General features: G+C 34.4%; 1 long non-coding RNA gene across 1 annotated transcript in view; it reads left to right on the plus strand.

The window, feature by feature from the left end:
• Positions 1–3844: 3844 nt before the first annotated feature.
• Positions 3845–24147, plus strand: part of LOC118737776 — a 236087-nt gene continuing 215784 nt past the window's right edge. The window contains exon 1 of the long non-coding RNA XR_004992840.1: positions 3845–4123. This is a non-coding gene — a long non-coding RNA (uncharacterized LOC118737776). The remainder of the gene's footprint in view (positions 4124–24147) is intronic.

Below are 24147 nucleotides of genomic sequence, written 5' to 3' on the forward strand. Positions count from 1 at the left end.
AGCATTTGTAAGTCTCAAAAACTTTTGTTTGCAAACTGAAGCCAAATTTCTTTCTGCCTTTCTGCTTAGTTGGCAAATTTATCCGATTTTATTTCTTACTCCGTTACTTCGTTTACTGATTTAACGTTTTTTTTTTTGTTTGTTCCACTTTTGGCTTCCCAGCTGGTGGGTGTTTGTTTACGAGCGTTGTGACCGAAATTTGATAAACTTTTTCTCATGCCGCGGCTTTTGCGTCCATGGAAAGCAAGACAATTATTGGATTGTGACATAAAACCCACACGCCCAGCGAAATGCCATCATTGGATTGCCTGTTTTTGGAGGGGAACTATCACTCGCACCACTTACATACGTACAGACATACACTTTGGACACAATAATATCTTAATTACTATTTAATTGCATAATATTTATGCATATTTAATGCGCGTATGTGTGACGCTAACGTACGTAAATATGCATATTGTTTTTGCTCTTGTGGTTGTTTTTGTTTATCGCAAAAGTTGATCTACTTAAGCGCTGAAGCACATCCAGCGTGTTTTACCTACAAAATAAAGAAATCCAAATTTTTAGGGGTCGTTTCCAGGGTTTGATTTTTTCCTCCTAAATTCGAAAAAAAAAATTTCTCCTAAATTCGAAAAAAAAATTTGAATTCTGGTAAATTTTACATATTATATTAGTGAAACTTATTCGTCTGAATTTATAAACTCGCCGAGCTATAGCTGGTAAAATTTCAAATATTTTTCGAATTTTTGCGATTTAAAAAAAAATTAGTTTTTTCTTAACCCTGTTGGCGACACCTAAAAATTTTTTAGGGATCGTTTCTATGGTTTTAAAAAATTTAAATTTTTTAAGTCCCCTAAATTCGAAAAAGTTGTTTACTTGAATTCTGCTAAATTTTACATACTTATTATTGAAACGTATTCATGTGAACTCCTAAACTCGCTGAGTTGTAGCATGTAAAGTTCTGGATTTATGCGATTCAAAAAAATTCAATTTTTTCAAAACCCTGTTGGCGACACCTAAATTTTCTTTTTAATTGTCTTTATTTTGTACGTAGAACATAATGTTGATGGTTAAAGACCATCCTAGTGCATATGTATGCATGCGGTTTTATTCGACAACAGCTTTGAAATGCTGGAAAATCGCATTAAAAAAGTTTTTATTGCGGTGACACTTGTCAAAGCAGCAAAGCTTGAAAACGCTTCTAAAAGTTTCATTTTCCCTCTCAAACCTTTTCGTTTAAGCACGTTCGGTAATAATGCAATTATAATTTATATGCAACAAGTTTATAATTAAATTTCTATTCAGACATTTTGTGATTGCATGCATTTTGATATGTAAGTAACATTCAACATCGGCACACAGTGTTTTGGGAGCGGCGAAACCCCCTTACAGCAACCGATTTCCACAGCAATAAGTGTGTAACTACTTTGCGCCAATAGCTACTATTGGGATTGCAACGCTCATTTATCCCTGGTTTAACTATTGAAACAAGTTCCAGCTGCTAGAACTTGCTAGGCTTCTTTCTGTTCCACAAATAACCTGATGAAGTCTCTGCGATCAGCAGAACCCGAGATGTAACGATCTGAAGAAGTACATGATTAGTCAGAATCACGAAAAAATCCAAACTTTGACAGATCATATCTCCCAAGAAAAAAAAAATAAGAAAAAAATTCCTCGAACACGTGTTAGCTTATTTCATGTATAGCACCCGCAAAAAAATAAAATTAAGCGAATCGAAGAAATTAAGTAATTTTTTTACGAATTCCGTCCGACTTAAAAAAGAATGGCTCATCGATGAGCGAGAATGCCGGTCAATCAACCAATTATATTGTGTTCGATGATGAGACCTCAAATCAGAGGAGAAATGTCATGCACACCTATTAAACTTTGCTCTTTTAGATACCATCGCTCTCTCGACTTCTGTCCATTACATGGAAATGTAACTGGCAACGGCACTAACATTTAAGTAAAACCTCGCAAAACCAGTTTTAATTAGCAGCAGCGACTATAATTGCTATTGAGGAGAGCCTTCATTAAGTTTGTACGTAAATTGCTGTCTTTGGCAAAAGCTTATCTATCATTAAAAATAGCGAATATTAATTGTTATTCAGTGCTTTGGAAATTCCCGCTGGCTTCTTAATAGCTTTATAATAAACCAAACCATATCTTTAGATGAGTCTCGCAAGCGAGGGGAAAATGCGGTAACAGCTTAGTGAAAATTGTATTTTAAACAAATGATTAATGCAAAAATATCAACGATTATGATAAGGAAAAAATCTGTTAAGTTTACTAAGACAATAAAATTCACAAGACGTCAAAAGCGTCGCAAAGCCTTTTAGTCGGTAAAATTTTTCAATGTAAAATACTGGGTAAATGGGTTTTAGGGCATCCGCAGGGTAAAATGGGAGCTAATTATATATTTTCTATCAATTAAAAAAAAAAAAACGTTTTGCTTTAGTTACAAATCCCTATAAAAAAATTTGCCTTGATTTTACTTAAAAAATGTTTACTATTTTAACAACCGGATTTCACCAGCAATTGAAATGGAAAATGATTACTTATTTTCTGACAATTTCTATATAAAATTCAAAAAATTAAAATCATTTTTTTACTTAAATTACTCTCGTGAAATTGGCTGTAAGAATTTACGACGCTTACGACATCTTGTGAATTCCCTAAGTATAACATTAATGTTGTTTATAGATACCGGTTAGCAAAACATTTTCTAGTCTTTGGTAAGCGAACATTTTTCTTAAAAATCAAGATTTTTTATAGCCTATTATGTTTTGTATAACAAAATGTATGTTTTTTATTTTTTTTTTTACGTTTCGAGCACGCTTTGCGGATAATTAGAGAAATTATTTTCAAAATAAAAATAAAAAATTAGTGAAAAATTCCAAGTTCAAATTTCAACGTATTTCATTTTGGGAAACCCTTTAATCATGGTACAATAAATACAGGTATTGTCTTCCCAGAGTGTTTTGCTTCACATCGAAATTCATGCTCCCTTATTTTCGTTTTGACGCAGTTCAATGTTGATTCTTTTACTTTTACCTGGCTTTGTTTTTACAGTAAACCTTTTAGTTTACAGTAAACCTTTTAGTGCAGGCAACAATGATATTTTTCAAATAAGGCAGATCGGAATATGCGCTCTCTGGGAAAACAATACCTGTAATTATTGAACCCTTTAATAGTTTTTAGTAAGTAAAGTTTTTTTAAGTAAAATTCATTAACAGGAACAGAAGAAGAAAACTGCTACTTTCTCTGTATTTTGCAAAAAAAAAAATGTATATAAACAAATAAAAATTCGAAAATTGGACTTAATCAGAATCTCTTGGCAAATCAGTTAACAATTGGAGGCTCTACGCTTATTTGGACCGTACTTTTTGATTTTAGACCACTGTGTAGTGGCTGCAAGGGTCCGAACACACACTGAGAAAAGAACCTACTGAAGCTATGCTACAATATTGTGGCGTAAACTCATTATCTTGACTACTGTGTAAAAACATTTAGTTTTTCTAGTAGCTCGTTTCTGCATAGAAATAATCGATAGGGAAGAGTTGCAGAGACGAGCTACTGGTTAGAGTAGAATGAAGAATAAATAACCTTTTAACCAAGGTGAATGTGAGATGCAAGAAACTACTTGTTAGAAGTTGTTTTATGTAAGGGCAATACGCTACGTCTCCCAGCGATATCGTCAGATTCAAGTTACACAAAAAATAGGATTATATTTTAATTTCTGCTTATTCATTGTTGTTATTAAATAGCACTTAAACGTACATATTTATAAATAATAAACTGATAATAAAGTGACTGTCGTTTTTTTCCATTTACAGCGTTCGTTGCATGAGGTCAAACAGATGATATTTTTCTGAGAATTGCAAAAATTAACAAAACAGATTATTCGCATCTTATCACATGGGGAAAATTTGACTTGAAATCCCAGATAATCTTAAAAATAATAAAATACAAAGTACATATAAATATAATCAATAAAAAGGAAAAAAATACTCGCAACCTACATATATAAGAGTGATTGAAAGCAAAACATGCAGTAAAAAGACTAAAGATAATATTATAAATCTTAGCAGATTTTTCTGGCATTTGTGAAATTTTAAAGGTAAGTTACAACTTATGAGCACATATAAGTATGTTAAACAAAAAAAAAACAGAGCCCTTTATTTCCTTAAGCTGGAAAAATTTTTGAGAATTTCGAATAACTTTTACGAAATCGTCAAAAGAATGAATATTCTTGTTGTTTTTAGAAATTCAACCCAAATAAATGTTATACAATTTTAATTTTGTGGAGGGTATCTTAATAGCATTTTATAGAGGGGAAATATTTAAATAGATTTTATTCGCGACACTCACGATAAAAATTAAAAATGCAAGTAATCCATTAATTAAATACATTTCATATTAATTTTTTTTAAGGAATTATCTGCAAGAATCAAAACCGTTTGTTCTTTTGAGAAACCGACGATTTTTTTGGGTATTTTCGTTCGACAAAAACAAAAAAATACGAAAGACGGGCATCAGAAAACCGCATAATTTTTAAATATCACTTGGCTATTTTAACACTTAAATCGAATAGATCCGAGTTTCAAGTATTCCAACCTCTAAATATTTTTCCACTAGGTAAATGGGTTTCCAATAAGGGCGGGTAGATATGGAAATGGATTGGTGTGAAACAAACTGTGAGTGAGTCTTAAGCTCGTTTCCACCGGCATTTTTTCATAGTTTCAGATGGCGAAATATTTACCGAAATCAGTTCAGAAAACTATTCCAAGATTCAATCATCCAACTTATACATATGTATTACTTCTCGAGTGAAACTACATATTAGTTTTTAGCGTTTTTCCGTTCTTCACTTAAATGCTTAAAATAGTTTTAACAAAATTTTCCATTTAACGCAGCCAACTTGAAAAATTTGTAATCGTTTGTCCTTCATGCCTAAAAACTAAAAAAATAAAAATCTACATTGTTGCTGCTTTCAGTGCTTCTGTACATTCAAATTCAAACCCTTGCGCAAATTTTACGCAATCACAACTCTTTCACTTCCCGCTTTATGCACCTCAGCATGATTGCGCTTAAATTTTGCACACAAAGTGCAAAGTGATATCCACAAATGTTTTACCATCAATCGTCTGACACAAATGAAACATAGCATCATTATTCATATTTGTTCTCAAAGAAAACTTAGGGAAAAGCAAAGATGTAACCCTATCAAAGTTGCTTGCAGCTGAACTCCCTGCCACACATGTTTATGGTTAAATTGTGCGCCAACATATGACTGCCGTCTTAACCATGACTATGAATATATGTTCTTGCTCACTAACCACATGTATGTGTGTGTGGCTCCCTCATGCTCAGTGTTTTTTTTTTTAGCCCCACTTTAACTATCAGTTTACACCTGAGTAGCACAGGTTGCGCGAGGAACTTCGAAATAGTTCAGACGTTAGGAAGGCTGCTCAACTCATCTCGCCACGCTTACATACACGATTTCTTACCGCTTGCATGCTCTCCTCTCATCATCACACCATCATATTTGGATTCATGCATGCTATAATTCTTCCATCTCAAACGTAGTAAGATTAATGACACCTCAGCTGGAAATGATGTGCATATGAGTACTACATTAGGGTGGTACAAAATTTTGTGATGTGTAAACAAATTCAGCCTTATAATGAGTTTTAGTCTCGCCCGTTATCGTTCACTTCCCTTTCCCGCTTATGTGTATTCACTCAGGATAAGGCTGATTTGCTCCCAGTGTGGGCAAAATTTACGTAAATCGTCACGCGTAAACCAATAAGAATTTAGAAGAAGTACAAATGAAAAATAAATTGAACGGCTGTTCTAGCAACACTCTTTATTGATATAATTCGGAACTATTTCGGGTCGGAAATTTTTCGGGCCTAGTTTGGATCACGGATGGTATCTACACATCAAATTTCATGAGTGCCTGGTACTCGCGCTTTTTTCCAGCCACCTAGAACTGAAGAATATGGAGAATTTTTTTTAATTGGTTAACATTTAACCGTGACGGCGGTCTTTGAAAAAACAATTAGTAAAATTTTAGAGTTAAATTTGCATCGTAGTTCTATTGCTGGAATATTTCTGAAGGGAAATATTTTTATTCGGTCGAAAAATATTTATTTTAAACGATTTTAAAGCAATTCAACGAAAAAAATTTATTTCCCGCAAATAAAATGTTTTGAAAACTGCAAAACCGCGGCAGCACAGTCAAATTTTAATTGAGTCCATAGTAAAAAAATACCTACTTTCCATTTTATTTATTTCTATGGGTGGCAGCAAGAAAATTCCAAAAAGTAGAATTTCCTATGCATTTTTGGACCGCCCTAAGGTGAATATGTGTTGGCCGCGACAGCTTCTTTACTGGTGCTACAGCACCTGGGCACAGCTAGCAAATAACTATGGGTTCTCAAATACATACATACACATGCAAAAATATATTAGATATGCATGTGCATGTTCGGAGCACTGCACCTTCTCTCCTCCAAGTATGTATTACTTTATCTAATTGTACGTGAATATAGTTGCTCGAGTTACTCATAAATTAAGTAGGTATCATTTTCGAAGTGAGAATATTTTTGCTAGTATGTAAATACATATTTTATAGTTAGAAACTTGTCCGCGTGCGCTTCCATTGCGCAGCCAGGTGGCAGCAACTCGCTATCATTCGCTTTTTCCCACAGACATCTGTAGTACATAAGTCTTGTAGTTTATTTTGACTTTGCGCTTTTCATAAATGGTTAATATGTAGTTATTTATACTGCTCATAATTGTGCAGAGTGGCACTTGTACTTTGAGCAATGAAAACTTTCACTTACACTTGTGTAATAATTTCATTTAACTACTATGCTACTGTGCATTAATTTCCATCTAAACATAAATATACTACATACATGCATATGCATGTGCAGACATGCATACACTTGTGCACATGTATACATATGTTTTTATTGGCAATCATAAATGTATGTGTGAATGTAAGGGACACGGTTTTACTATTACGAAGGTAAAATGCTTAGTTTCACTTAGTTTTTAGAAATGCAGATCTAAGCAAAATTTCGACTTAAAGTAGAAAATGGCAGCCAGAGCAGCTGTAAAAAATAAGGTTTGCAATGAAATCATCTTGAATTCACTTTTTTATGATTTTTTTATCCTAAATGAGAATAGTTTTTATTTTAATACTAAATCTAGTAGGTTACTTTCAATCTCACTCAAAAAAAAAGAACACTTTCCAAAATAAGAGTTTAATTTTTGGTTTTCGCTCTTTCTACTTACAATTTCATTTTGGCAGTGGTTTGAATTTTTTCTATGCTCTGCAGATCGATTTCGATACGACGATCGAAGTTTCGGGCACAGAGAGTTGTTTGGAAGGTTGTCAGAGCAGTAAGTGATATTTAAGGCAACGAACTGGTAGATGAATTGGCAAACTGCGGTTATGTGTAGCGTCCCATTGGACCGGAGTGTTTCCTGAAAAGGCCTGACAGAATGGTAGCAAAATTCCTTCTCAGACAAAGAAGGAGTGATCTACGATCCTTGATAGGATTGATTATGGGGCACAATCCATGGGGACGACGTATTATGGTCACCATCCGATCCACCATAAGATCCAGAATTAACACCACCACTAACGTTAATCAGGAGATCAAGCGAAGAATAATTATTGCCAACAACTGCTGCTTTGCGCTATATATGCATTCGTAAAGCAAAGCTCTCCCTCGACGATTAAAGATGACGTTCGACAAATCTCTTATCATGGTGCAGAAACAAAAACAAGGTCAAACAACGATGAGAGGACTTTTGGGGGATTTTCATAGTACTGTTTTCTGCAAGAATTATTTCCCTGTTCGTGTGGGTGGGGCATAGTGAAACGCTTTAAGATCAAATGCTTGCGATGGCTTGGACATCTCGTAATCTTAAATGAGCACGCTCCGTTGAATATATCCTTAGATGTCGACCTATGGCGAACAAAATAGAAGGACCAAGTAAAAAAATTTCCGTAAACGTCACGCGTAAACCAAAACGATTTGAGAAATAGTAAATAGTAATCACCTGCTTTAGCAACGCTGCTTGTTGGGATAGTTCCGGAAGTTTTCGAAACTAGTTCAGGACAAGTTCGGGTATAGTTTAGGACAAGCCTGGAACTAGTTTGGGACCAAAGCGGGATTGGTTCATGACTTTTTCGAGAAGTCTTTTACGGGTCTTGTTCGGGACCATTCCGGGATTAGGTCGGGACCAGCTCGAGACTTTTCCGACATCATTTCAGGACTTGTTCAGCACTTTTCCGAAACTATTACGCGTCTAGTCTGGGATCAAATTTCATTAGTATCTAGTTCATATGCCTTTTTTAACTTCGTCTAAACCAACGAACACTTTTAGTGCTAAATGGGAAGAAAAAGAAGAACTAAACGACTTCAGGTTTCGAGTGATGCCCAATGCAACTCCAGAATATATTTTAAAGGACTTCTCATTTATTATAGGACATATACATAGCTATTGGTAGGCTAATTAAAGAAATTTGCTCGAAGACCGGAACATGTCTTAAACCACTTGATATGCATGTCTTGTGCGTAATTTCTTTTTATCGGCACCCTAGATAAGATAAATCGAACACTGCGACCAGTAGGGCTATTGCGTCAAAAAAAAAGCTTGGACTGATTTTAATTTAGCTTTGATAAAGCAATAATTTTTTTAGTTGCTTAAATGATAATTGGGGAAATGGAATGCCTGCTCACTTCTATAGCCAGTTCATGTATCTTTGGGACATTGCATTAAAATTCACTAAAATAAAAATCATATTATTTTGCTAAAAAAATCTGTTGCCTTCTGGATAAGATAGGTGAGAAATAAATTTAAATTACTAAGCAATCGCTTGTTATATGCCATTTTACTCAATTGTTTCTATTAAAATTTACCTGCGTACATCCTTAAGCAATAACTATTTTCCTTTTTCCAACAGCTTACAAATTGTGCTGTGCCCACATTTCAATCAAAACTAACCTTTTTTCAGTTCACAAGCAATATTTTCCAGAATCCTTAAGTCGTTGCAATTTCATTTACAAATCCTTTTGCACAAACATATTCCATTTCCATAAAGAATAGGTAAGTACAGAAAATCTCAGCACAAACTTCTCAGCTTACAGTCGCGTACTACATACAAATAAACTTTTGGATAAATGAGGCGAGTGAGGATAGGTATTAAAAAGAAAAAACACAAAAAGCAAAAACAATAAAAGGGAAATTGAAGAAAGGTTTAAGCATGCACAAGACAGCGGTCATCAATATTTTATGCAGCAGACAGCAAAACAACTTGTCCGTTTCAAATTTGAATACCTGTCAAGCACTTACCAAGCATCTTTTCGGGTCACATAAAACGTATATTAGTGCCATAAACTTTTACTATGACTTTTGTGTGTTTGTGTGAGCCTTCATGCCCTTATATATGGATTTGTATGTATTTATACAATACAAATTTTTACTTTTACTTCTTTTTATACCTTTTACATGAAATGGTGTTATAACTTTTGTACGATGGTTTTGTGAAGAAGAAGGAACCTATAAACACTTGTATATACCAAACAGATCAAAAAGGCAGTCGGGTCTACGTAACCGGTACCACCCGGATTTATATCTGGCCAAGGACTGTCACTCCAGCATCACTTTCCAAAACTTTTTGGGGAATTTGCATACTGTTACAATGTTCACCTAACTGGCAGTCTGTCGCTTTTAACGCAAACTGGTCGCTCAGTTTTAAAGATATTTCGTACACAGGCGCCTTTTTATAATCAAATAGCAGGTACATCAGGTTGCGTAATCCACAAAGGCTGCGTTGGATGGATATGAGATTATTGCTTATACCGATGTTGAGGTAACCATTTAGGAGAACTATCCTTAGTCTTATGCGATCTTATGAAACCACTACTTAACCGTTGTTCGTCTTACTTCTTTCTATGTAGCTCTAGTTTAGTAGCCTACCCTTAATAAATCAACATTATTTAAATCCCTCCCAAAGATATAAAAAACCTTGGAATTATGTACAATTGGAGCTCTATACTGTTAACATACTGAGGCTCTTAATGTCATCCTACACTTGCCTACAATTAAAGTAATTTCTCGAGAGATAGTTTTTATTGCAGCCATCAGACTCAAGCAGTCAGGCAGCAGGAGATTATACTGGTACCTACAAGTACTACTACCATCTACATACTACTTGTACATCAGATCTCACCGCATATGCAACGCCATGAATATCTATACTGATGACTTCAAGCTCGACGGAAAGATCAAAGGTAGAGTCTATTTTCAAAAGCTAAAACTAGAAACATCATTTTGACTTTCTGACAACTGAATAGTATTCTGGGCGGAGGTACTGGCTATCTGGGACGCTACTCGGCATTTAGTAGCATACTTGGGGTTAAAATTGAATAGGGTATCTATTCTCAAAATTCTTACAGATCCCTGTCTGATTGGAGTACGTGCCTTAAGATTAGAAGTGCGCGCGCCAAACTTTTTTCGCAGCTGCTGATTGGAAGAAGAAGCAAGTGTAAAAAACTTTGTCGTCCGTTGCCCAGCCTCTTATTAGATGGCGATTACACTCGAAAGACCATCTCTACAACGACTTGTGTCGATACAGAGGTATCAAAGGTTAATATAAGATTATTGTCAAAATTCATTGCGTCAATGGTTGATGGTTTGATGCCGAAATAGCGTCGCAGCATCGTATGAGCACGGCGCTTGAATAGGGGATGTCGTTCTCTGGTCATTTCTTCGTATAGGTCACCATACTATATAATAATGAACAACTATCTTAAAGAATAAACAGACGACAGCGTTTATCCGTATCAACTCGGGAATCAACTGCAGTTGGTCCGGATTAAGTCCGAGTTAATCCGGATAAACGCTGCCGTCTGTTTAAGCTTTAAGTCTCAAGCTTAATCTGAATTTTAATCTGAATCTCAACCTCAAGCTCTGTCTCAATCTTAATCTTAATCTAAAATTTTATCTAAATTTGAAATTGTTATTAATTTTGATCCTTATCTTTATCTTAATCCTAATCTTTATATTAATATTAATCCTAATCTTAATCTTAATTTTAATTTTAATTTTAATTTTAATATTGTTTTTTCAAAATCCTAACCCTAATCTCGGTCTTAAAATTAATCTTAACAGCAATCTTGATCTTAATCTAAATCGTAATACCAATCTCATTCTTAATTTCAACCTCAATCGAAATATTAATGTTAATCTTAATCCTAAATAAATCTTACTCTTAATCTTTATATTAAACCTAAACCTTATCTAATATTTATCTTATCCTAATCTTAATATAAATCTTAGTATTAATTTTTATCATAATCTTAAACTTTATCTCAATCCGAATCCCAATCTCAATTTGAACCTCAATCCAACTCTTGATCTTAATAAAAATCTTAGTCTTAACATAAATCTTAATCTTTATTTCAATCGTGCCCAAACTGCCCGCCGATCGTCTCCCTTCTCCTGTAGCTTTTTCGTTTCATTGCAGTTTCAAATTAGATCCCAATGAATATGTCGCTTTTTCATTACAACCGAATTTACTCCCGATCGAACGCAGAGAAATTTCACTTCAAAAATGTAACTTCCCAATAAACACAACGAATTTTCCTCGAATTCGAGACAAGCTCGTTTTCTCTACTAGAACTATCGAGACGATACTTCGCGGCGATAGATCGGCGGACTCGAATTCGTAGGAGAGTCACCTATCTTTAGCAAATCGAATATTACTAGTTTTTCGCGTCGTTGGCGATTCGAGAAATGCTTAAATTATTCATCTTTTTAATGGAAATGCAATAGCAACAGAGGATGTTTCCTTTTCTAAGGATATCAGATAATGTGTTGCAAATAATTTAACATTATTAGTACATATGTATGTAAATAAATAAATATCCTTTTCAAGGTTTTACAAGCACAACCAAAAATATATTCGAGAAATTTATTTTCTCGACTTCGTCTCGAATTCGATACGATGTCGTCCTCGTTTTGGTATTTATTGGGTTATAAATCTTCTTACAATCTTGAAAGGTATGAAAGTTAGCCGGAGACAGCGCTGTCCTTATATGTTGTTATTTTATATATTTTTGTTTTGCTTCAACATCTACTAACAAATTTTATTTTTTTTTTCATTCTATTTGCATCTTCGTGTCAGGTTATGATGTTATTTGTAGTGCAACCTTTTGTGGCACGTTGCTTTTCAACTCCAATTTGTATGGGTAACTCAGCATGAATACTTATTAAGTCGAGCTATTTGATGTTGCCTTATTGTTCTATACTCAGTAAAAGCTATGTTCGGGTTAGTTTTTTTTCTCCACCATGTTCTGCTTTCAGAAAATTCACCTCGTTTTATTTTTAGTTTTTTGTTTTACCTTTCAGCATCGAGGTTACTCCAAGCACCACGAAGCCTTCATCAGCGCTTGGCGGCTGTCGCTGCTTTGCACCTATTTTACCCCCCAAACTCCTCATTTGCGGCACCCAAATCACCTTCTCTGCGCTTCATTTGCACGTAAACTATCGTTGTTTGCACTTTTTTTTGTTGCCGTTGTATGTATGTATGCATGTACATATTTATGAATTCACCCAATCTTCTTATTTTCGCTCGCAAGCGATTCACCGACCAAGCGATCTGCTTCTTTATTTATTTTTTGTTTGCACTACTAACACGCTTCGTTTATTATTTATTTATTACAGTATTCCGTACACGTAAAGTACTACGTACATAAGTATGGATATGTGTAACAGTTTTAGCGACTATTCATTCATTCAGCTATTGTTCGAACGAGAATAGAGCTACTCAAACCACTTTGCCATTAGCCTGATTCTATTTGGGTATTCGATTTACTTACTTACATACAAACACAAGTATGTACTTGAATATATACATACATATTTACAAATTTATTTAGAATGAAAAGATAGCGTGCCATGGGATTGAGCCATATATGGATGCATATGTACATTGATGTGTACAGTGTACACAGCTACTTGAGTATATGCTAACAATTTTTTACCTTTAGTTGTGCGATTCCAATGGGTTATAGGTACATACATACGCTTACAAAAGGCTGCCATCACCGAGCGCTAGTGCTGCTGCTGCTGCTAATTCCTCTCACTACATCCCTCTATCTTCTATTGATCGCAACGGTTTCATTAAATACCTACACTACAATATATGTATAAACACCCGCATGCACGCCCATTGCTTTTATTTACCTTTTTTGTTATTTACCTTCTTTTATGGTCATGTTTAGGTTGCGAGATGAGCATCCTTATAAGCTTGTAAGCAAGAAATTGCAAAGGATATGCGCACACAACTGCAAACACACAAAACAAATGTATCACACATACATACATAAGCAAAGGCACACGTTCATATATATGTGGGTTTCTACCTATTGTGGTAGGATCCTTAAGCTTGCCGGAAGTTACTCTATGAAGCTTTTGAGTTGCGTTACTTTTATACAATGCATTTTCAGGTATTATATTTTGTGTTTATCTGCTTTTAAGTGTGTGTGTGTGTGCGGTTACTTTGTTGGTTGGCTTTGCTTTAAGGTTAATTTGTGTTCGAATAGCAACTTGCTTTCATTTTCTGTAAGCATCTTTCTTTACTTGGGCACTGTGTGCTGTACTTGCCTCCTTAATACTTAATATGTAGGTACAAAATATCCTGTAGGCATTTAAAGTTTGTATACATACTAAATTTCCCTTGCAAAGCATGTGACACAAGCACCCTTGAACATATTTTTTAAGGAAATATAAAATTTTACACAATATTGCACCACTTACTTAATTTTCTATTCATGGAATTAGGAAAATGGTTTATAAAAGTTGTAAGTGGGTGAGTATGTACAATTTTTGAAGGTTTATGACTGAGTGGGATTTCACTTTCTTTTACTAAATTTAAATAAATATTTTAAGTCTATTGTATTCCATACATATTGTGTAGATTAGTTATATTAAACCTTAAAATAAACGAAAAAAAAATTTAATCGAGGTAACTAATCTGGGTTATGTTATTATTACTAGTCTTACGAGTCATATAAACTCCATTGTTGGAAGGATGTATTATATTTTGAGTAATTTAAGAATGTCTGCCGCTTTTAGACCAATTGATATCAGGCGGAAACTTTCAATACAGCTTATACTTCCGATAATATGCTATCCTGAATTAGTTTATAGCAAGTTAGACTCTCAATCAGCGCATAAAATTGAGGTGGCTTTCAACCATATTACGCGCTATGTATTTGGGATAGAAAAATGTGAAAAAAATATAATAGTTTCTAATTCGATACTAAGAGAGAATTAAGATCAGAGAGACGAAGTAAGTTGAAAAGACTCTGCCAAAATCTATCAGGTGGTCACAGCGCCAATCAAAAAGAAGAAGAAGGGTTAAAATACAGCGGCTCTCCTCCGCGAAGCTACTAAGGCGCTTACAGTGAAAGAGAGGCAGAGTAGATATTTTCACATTTACCAAAAGACTTTTCAACATAAAAAACAAAATTTATTTGCTCCAATCTTCGCTTTGTGTACCTAAATTTTAAGGCTTCACACCAAAGACGAAATTATTAGAAAATTATTCAGTTAAGTAATTGAATACACTACATGCATTACTTATTCGTTGAAACTGCTTTCTTCAAATATAATAAATAAATAAAGATTTTTTCTCGCTCCGAATCGTGCGATTCACAACTGCAAACCCAAATATATTTCACATAACCTAACCTTCTTGTTTTTTGCTATCCAAATTCTAATTCCTAGAAACATGTTGTGGCTAATAACATCCGTTTCCGAGAAAGTGCACACAAACAAAAATCATTTCTAAGGTCAGAGTGATTTTCACCACAAATTTTCGCCATTTGTGGCTAGCAACGAATTCTATACCCAGGAGTCCAATTAGTTGATGTGCCCTTAAATAAGAAAGTCTACAAAAACTTGCATTAAGCAGCAGCAGCAGCAGGAAAAAAGGAGGATGCGTCAATTGCCAGCTGGTGGTCGTTGGTTTGATTACGCGCTTGCCGTACAGTAGGCTGACTAGCCGACTGACTAGTCGTTATAACGCACGTTTCACTAAAAGCACTGGCAAATGAAGCGTAGCATCTTTAAGTGGCCGCAACAGCAGCTATATAAAGGTAACAAACAACAATAAAGGTAAATACATACTACACTGCTACGAAGACAGCTATACTTTACGGTCTAACGATTAGCTTTTATTGAAGTTTTTTTTGTATTTTTGTTGGTTTTTTTGTATAGCGAGGCAATTGCCCAGACACATTTATTGCGCTCAGCCCCAAAATGCTAAACGCGTTTACAATTTTCTTTGCGCCTATCGCTGTTGCGGCTGTTGCTACCAGTGATCGGACTACTACCACATTGTTGTAGAACTGCCACTTTTTTGAGCATCTACCACACAAGGCCCGAAATCTACCACATATTCGCGTTTTTGAGTGGTTTTATTTTTGCTCGACATAATTTTCTTAATTTTAAGAGCAAAATTTGTCCAACACTAAACACCAACAACAGGCAGAATGGGAGGATGAAATAAACTGTTCAATTTTTCGACAGAAAACGGTTATTTTTTACTAGAGAATTGTCAAAATCGGCAAATCCCAAGTAGCGGTTTCTGGAACGTGCCACATTTGTTCGCTACATCGTGATGTGATAAAAAGAAAAGCTGGCAGCACTCCGCAAGCTTGCAGATATCTTTCAAAATATGTTATGAACTGCTTTAAACTTTCAAGGAAAAAAATTGCTAAAACTCAACGCAATTTTTAGCAACTTCAATCTTGCACTTTATTATACTAAAATTAATTTTTTTAGATTCCAATTAAAAGGTTTGCAATTTAGGTGAAACCTTGTAGAATTTTTTTAATTTTTGTACACAGTTTGATCCAAAACCTGAGATCTACCAAATTTTTTTTTAATCTACCTTATTTTTCCAGATTCTACTACACAATTTTTTAAGTCCGATCACTGGTTGCTACTCGTATTTACCTTTATGTGTACTTAATATGCTTTACTTTTTTATTTGCCTACGCGAAGCTTTAGGGCGCGCAATGTGAAAATGTTCTCATACTTAAGGCTGGGAAATTTACGTGGCGGTAATGAGTGGGCGGCGTTAAATTATTATTTTTTCTACGAAAAAAATAACTTTCCACTTGGTGCTTTGGGACACATGTATGTATGTATGTATGTAAGTATCTTTCTGTACACTTGCGGCAGTCGTACATACACCTAAACGCTTTTATTTTTCTGAGAAGAAATTTTGTGTACTTTTAAACAGCTCGCTCGAGTGGGTCATGTCGCTGGCTGAAATGAAGAGAAGTAAACCTTAATTTACCTTGCAGCCTAAAATATGTTTTTCAGTAAAATATGGTTTGATGTGGCAAACATTAAATCTTAATGAACTTCGAAGAGGCGTTTAAATGCTGCAGCGTCTTATTGCTTGCCTAGCATGACCAGGGCTTACTTACTTACTTAAATCGTAATTAAAAATAAAATGCGGATATCTGAATGTGCTCTACCCCAAACACATTCTGAGGACGTACGCTCGCTTGGGGCGCCCACGTTTCTCCAAACCACTTACTTACTACGTAATAATGTAGTTACATAAAAAAGCAATTTCATATCGAAATGTGCTTATTTAATAATATGAATATGCCAGCAATATCTTTATATAAAATCGTTTCTAATAAGACCCATACTTACTGAAGAAAAGAAGCAGAAAAAGCTAAAAGAAAACTAGGAAGAGCGCATTAGTGCCGGATGAAGACGAGGGCAAAAAGCAATTATCATGCCTAGATTGGCGTAGCCGCAGCAACCAACCAGTGCCACCGCATCTGATAAGCATGGCTAGCTGCTTAGTAACTTTGGTCGTCAGGTTAGGTAGTAAAGATATAAATGGAAAAGAAAATGTATGCATATACTCGTTTGTAGTCTAATGTACGCACACTCATTTTCTATTCCAGCACAAGTGGACAGCATTGTTCCCTGCTGCGCATGCGTAGGCGCACAGCTGGAACGTTTACGTATGTATCCACATACATACATACATGCAGCACTAATGCCTCGTCGGCAGGTTCTTTCCGGTGTTGTGTGTTTCAAGTGCTTCTGCATTTGCGCGCCACTGCAACGGTTGCTGGCAGTGACTCTTCAAGTGTTTTTTTGCTTCTGCATATTTTTTTTTTGGTAATGCGGCACTCTCAAGTGGTTGCTGTCTACTATTCGGGAATTGTTTTCTGGAACAGCAAACTGCATTGTGCTTCAGAATTGGTAAGCGATAGCATCAGCTAGAATTTCATGAGAGTTTCTTTCAATCTGATTTATTTGGTTTTTTGTCTGAAATTTGACACTGTTTACACAAACAGTGGCTGATCTGTGGTGGCAAATGTCCAACATATTTATTTATTTGAGTGATAATAGTCCATATTTACTAACTGTTGAAATGTCGGCCCTTGATGGTCGCACATTTGTATTTCGGGACAATAAAAGAAAAAACTGAAAATATTTAGCGCCTACACATTTGCTAGTACTTGGCCTAGTACCGTACTAATTTGGTAAAGTTCCGATCATTGCATCATGAACAAATTAACGTTACTTTTAATCATTTGTATGAGAATTGAAGTCGGCTTTGTTTTTTTTTTCTCAAAAATTACTTGTTTTAAATTTCTTTTTTGTACTCATGGTATTCACATTAAAATGAGTAGCACTCTTAGCGATTCATTTGAATCAATCAGTGCAGCAAAAGTGAACTTACTCGTCACGTACAATTTACAATTTACAATTACATTTTAAATCAAAGCCTGCTGATATTCAAGTATTTCATGTTAAACATCCGATTGCGTTTTTCTTGAAAGTACCATATAAGTAGGTTACTAAGCTTTTTACTCTGAATTTACACTTATATTTTTTTAAAAAAGGAAGTATACATACAAACATATGTAAAGATATTAGTTTTGATTACACTTTAATATAGCAATATACGTCATAGAATAATTCATACTTCGAATCGTGATTTTAATTCCAAGTAGAACTCATTAATAATTAATATATGCAGTTTTTACTTCTATTGAATTCCACTATGAAAACTTTATCAGCAAAACCAGTATGTACATATGTATTTTATAAAAAAAAAAATATATATACATATATATGTAGTTTCGTACATATCGTTAGTAAAGTATGGAAAGGGCGTAACTCACATCGTCACTGAAATGCAACTAAATAAAATTTTTTATTGCATAAAACGATATGGGGACTTCGGAATTCGATGAAATGCATCCTAATCAAACAAAAAGTGAGTTTTGGATTTTTAGTTAGTTACGGCTTTTTGTATTTCAGCGACGTAGTGAGCTACGCCCTTTCCATACTATACTAATGATATGTAAGTGTACATGTAATCCGCGCGAGCAAAGTTTGTCGCAGTTTGTTCCCTTCAATGCTGTTGTATGCGTCTTAATGACATGCAACTCACTTCAAATATTACATTGTAGGGGCCGCGCAGAAACTTTTAACAATTTTCTTTTGAGTACAAAATTCCTAATAGAATAGTGAAAATATGTTACCATAATATGTATCCCATTAAATATATACTTACATACACATGTAAATATGTATATTTTTCCGCCCGCACTTTCTCTTTTTTACATTCAAAATTCGTTAGCACCTGGGTTAATCATAACTTTGTTAAATTAACTGCGCCAGATTAGCATCTAAATAGCTTTATGTGCTTACCTACGCACATATCAATTTACATCAACCTTTTGCCCCAAATTTCGCTTAACAACTTTTTATAACATCAAAATTCAAATAACCTCATGACAACCTAAAATTAATGTTGAACCTTATTTCCGGTTGCTGCTGTTTGTAGTAGATAAGTTTCTGCGGGCTTGTGGTGAGAAACAACTAACAACATTAACAAAAACAAATAATAATTTCACCCCCGCATAGCATAACAAACCCTTGTCAGAAAACAAAAAAAAAAAAAAACAACATACAGCAAAACATTTCCACAGTTCAAATGTTGCGAAGCCTAACAGCCGAAGCTTCAAACAATTATTCTCTAATGGTGGTAACTAAGTACGTCCCGTCGTCTAGGTGTTATTTCCTAATATCGTTTTTTGAATATTTTTATTCCATTTCAACTTTCTTCTCCGTGTACACACAGGCTATGGCAAATGAAAAGCACATGTGCAGATGTTAATTCAAATTATACCTTAAAAAATTGAATTGCCTTAAAAATAAATGTTCGAAAACCTTTGGGATGTGTGAACTTCGGATTGCATATTTTATTATATTTTTATTGTTATTATATTTGAAGCATATTTCAAAGATTTAATAATTTTTAATAAAAACTAATCTATAAGAGACTCTGTCTTCGAGCAATATGGAGACCGGTTAAGAATATTTTTACTCAGCAGTCAGTTAGATGGGCGTTAGGCTCGTTTGATCGCTACAAGAGTAAATGGCAACCGGTCAGTCCTGCTACAGCTGGCGGTATATATATTTTATTTTAAATAAATAAAAAAACACGGGTAATTTTTTTTCGATATAGAACAATCCTAGGGGGTGAGACTTTACCTTTTCAAATGCATTTTTGGACCACCTTAGTATTACATATGTCCGTATGCACAAATATTTCTGTGTAGTTCCGTCGGCTTTCCTGTCCCCATAAACTTTATTAGGTTCCGCCTGACCGTTTCTTGAATTTTCAGTTTAACTTTTCTCTTAGTAAACTGTAAAAGCAAATTGCATAGTCGCACAGTTTCCGACAGTTTTAAGCACAAAAAAATGAAATAGTTTTTTTTTAAAGCAATCACATGCAACAAATTGCCTGTGCTGCTTGCCTTATAGACCAAAAGCGAAGCGAAGCAATGGCCATTTTTCGCCAAATGTTAGGACAACTAACACACACACACTTACAGCAGACAACATCCCAGTCGGACTAGGTTGCTTCCAAAATGTATTTATAATATGGTTCGTAGTAGTTCCAAAACCATGAAGTCTTTAATACACTTTTACACAACGTGAAACACAGCAAGAAGGCAATTTTGTATTAGGTGGTTGTTGTTGGTTTGGATAACTGTGTAGAGTTTTTTATTCCTGTTCGGACTTATTTGCCGAAGTAAAAGCATTACAATATGCTGATATTAGCAGTGAAGTTTCCAAGACCTACGGATTCTTAGCCTTTCATTGTGGTGAAAATTAGATTAAAATAAATCTACTTCAAATTACACATGAAGAAATTAGTACCTAAAATGGCATTATTTTCGGAACCAACCACATTCTGCACCGCCCGACTGGAATGAAATTCCGAGTGAGCATGTGTATGTGTGTGCTGGTGTGTATGTGTGTGCTGGTGTGTATGTGTGTGCTGATGTGTATGTGCGCCCTTGTTTATTTGTCAGCGATTTGTACACTTAAAGCCAAGCACTTTTATACTTACTATATATTAACCCAGAATATTTTACTCGTATCCTTTAAGCTGAAAATGTTTCAGACTCGACCAAGCTCAGTTGAGTTTGGGCACTTAACTTTTCAGCATCACAACTGGCTGGCGGACGAATGTGCCGAGAGACGAGAGATCAATGCAGAAGAGGCGGTGGGCAGAGTACATACAGTGGTTCTCAAGAGTATTTTGCATTGATTTTTTTTTACGATTTTCAAAAAGCTTTTCATAGTATTTTTTTCGTAGCCTTTTTATAGTAATATAGCTCGTGCTACAACAAAAACCATGCATATAATAATATCAACCTTTAGTGAAAATTAAGGATAGCTCAACAAATTTTATATCAAATGTTCAAACGTTTTAATCAGATTTTTTACAAGAAAATTCGAGCATCCTTTTTTATAGACAAATAGTTAGTATAAAAATGCAAGTTTTACTTTACTAAAAAACTGCGTAGAATGAGATATTTTTTTATAAAAAAATTTACGAAAAATATTACCATGAAAAATATTTTAAATATCGTAAAAAAACAATGCAAAATTGTTCCGTGGATCACTGTTTGTACATATGGACATATGTATGTATGTACGTAGCATGCGGTGGGTAATCCTGTTATGGGTGTAAAAAGTAATCCGATAAATGCAGCATAATGCAAAAGCAAATAAATACAGACGCCTATACATAAGGTGCTGACTATACTTATGTATGTATGTATATATACATATGGTGGCGAGAATGTAAATACACGGTTAAAAATTTCGGACTACATATATGACCAAACCAAATTCAGTTTCAAATACAAACCTTCCAAGTTTAAAACACAAGAGAGCACATATGTTGGGTTTAGAATTAAAACAGTTCGGTTCTCTCTGAGAGACATATAAAATAAGGCATATTGAGGCAAACATTCTTTATTTCGGTTTAGATTTTAAACCAAATCTTCTATATATGAAACCTAGAAACTAGAATAAAAAAAACATTTAGGTTTGATTTTTAAAGCACAAACTTTTTAGACTAAACTTTAAACCAGAATATATTAAAAACTACTGCTTAAAACTATTGACTGGTTTAAAAAGTAGACTATAAAAGATTAAAAAAGGCAGTAGTCTCAGCGCGGTTTAAAAATTAAACCCAAACTTTTGACCGTGTAGGGAAGAGACGTTTTAGTAAGTTTTCCCTTATTTTCTTTGTTTACAAATTTTTGATTATTTATTTATGAAAACATAGCTTACCATCTGAATAAAAACTTGTAAAACTAAATTTTAAACTTTGTAGAATATTTATAAAAAATCAAAAAAAAAATTTGATGGATGAAATTTATTTTGTATGAAATTTAACGTGTTAAGAAATATTTCGCGAGTGGGTTGGCCAGGATATTTTTAATTAATATTCCAGAATTATTGTTTTTTTTTTCATTTTGTACTCATTTGTTTAATTAACAAATTATATAAAGTAATCAAAATAATAATGCCTATGCAATGTGAAAACGTTGGGTTATCTATTTTTTCCTGACCTACCTAACGGTGTATGCAGTTTTGTAGCCCATTAAATTTTAAATAAAGTGCAAGTTTAAAGTAGCTGAGACTTAGCGTTGATTTTTGGCAATTTTTTGTTCACGCATTTTCTTCTATACAAAGTAGGTTAGGTTAGGTTATCCAGGCTGCCCTCATCCGTACAGGAAAAGGGCCCACTTAGGCCTCCATGGGCCCATACAAAGTATGTTTGCCCATTTTTTGTACTAGGAGTGCCAGTTACTGTCGAAATTCGACCGTTTCTCTAGGTTTTTGAGAGCTTTGTAGTGGTTTATCAACAAAGCACGTCTTTGACTTTTAAGGTACAAAATTACTTACCGGAAAATCTTTTGCTTTTGAAATAAAACGTGACTAAAATTTTTTATATCTTTGAAAGTTATTTGAGGACTTTGGTATAACTCTGAATTGCCCCGATATATTAAAGTTTGTCGATAACTTTCGATAACTTCATACACATCGATAATTCGATAACTCGGCTAATCTCGATAATTTACCACAAAGTTCCATAACTGTGCGTTTCAAGGGCTCGATAAATGTTTATAACTCAAAAATATATATCTCTCGATCTAAACCCATAACTTGCTAAACTTTTGATATCTTTATAAATTTCGTTAACTCGGCTAATTTTGATAGATACTATAAAGAAAACTATCAATAATTGAAATACTATATTTTGCATATCCAATCACCTGATGACCTTGAATCTGTACCTTGAATCTATAGCGGACTGCGCCCCTCGTGTCAGCTGGGCGGGAAAGCTATCGACAAATATCGATCACACTCTGGTAACACGATAAAATCCGATAAGCTGTGATAACGCGATATACTTATATAACCTTGAAGTTAAGATAGCTCGATGTATTTTAAAAATTCAAAAAACCTCGATTCGATAAATCGACAAACATCGGTGAATCAATAAATTTCGATAACAATATAAGTTAAAAAAAACTCGATGCATTACGATAACTCGATAAATATCATTAACTCTATAAATAATGATAATGCAATACATATCGATAACTTGATATATTTCATTAGCTTAACAAGTCAGATTGTTATAGCTCGATAACTATGCATAAATTTCGACAGCTAAATCTCTGTGTCTGTAAATTTCGACAACTCAATAAACATTGTTCGAATTGAATAATTAGATACGCTGTGATAACTCAATAAATATGGGTAACTCGAAAAATTTCATAACTTTAAACTTCGATAAATCTCGGAAACTTGATAACTAAATTCTATGACTTAATTTATTTCGATTCCCTTCACTAAATTGTCTTACCCTTTGAGTTACCCTAACACGTAAGTATTTCTCATTGTTTTCATTGTCGAATTATCTTGAATTTTGCCTTTTTTCTACATGCATACATAGATGAAGAAAATCCTAAAAACACCTAGCTTGAAATTTTGACTTACAAGGTTTTTTAGTTAGATAACGAGCTGTACTTTCAAAAAAAAAAAATAATAAACATTAAATAAACGAAAGGAAAATAGCTCAAGAATGCTAAAACACCTCTTCCCTATTTGTATTTTCGCCACTGTATTTATTCAAATGAAAATCTACAAAATTTTGTGAGTGTGTGACTGCGGGTAAGTATTTGCCTTGTCTTGCTCCGAAATTCGCCAACTTATACGACGAGTATGTGTATAAGAAATTGGCTACACATCCGACTAGGCACGTTATCCCAGCGTTAAACCTTTACTTGCCACACCGCCGCCATCAGCCGCTGCTATCCGGCTGCTCTCTGCTTTCCCGCCAGATCTACTGTACTTGCAGCAAGTGCATTATATTTAGTTTCTTCATGTAAACTTATGTACATACATATGTATGTGTATATTAATTCACACAGTTCCTTTTGCGAGCCACACATTGTGTATATGTATCTGCAGTCGCCACCCATTGCTGCTTAGCTCTTTTTCGCCTTTTGAGACATTCATAAATTGCCTGCTGCTACTTCTAAAGTCCACACATACATACGAATATTAGCTGTAGCAGTCGTTGGCAAACATCGTTTTGTAGCACACCTTGTAAGTGTTGCATTTAGAAAATTGCTACTTTTGCAAATTTGCAGACGATTCGTGTATTGCCAGTGGCACTTGCCG

This window comes from Rhagoletis pomonella, unplaced genomic scaffold (assembly GCF_013731165.1).
Source record: "Rhagoletis pomonella isolate Grant_MI unplaced genomic scaffold, Rhpom_1.0 Rhpom_scaffold_00004, whole genome shotgun sequence".
Lineage (NCBI taxonomy): Eukaryota > Metazoa > Arthropoda > Insecta > Diptera > Tephritidae > Rhagoletis > Rhagoletis pomonella.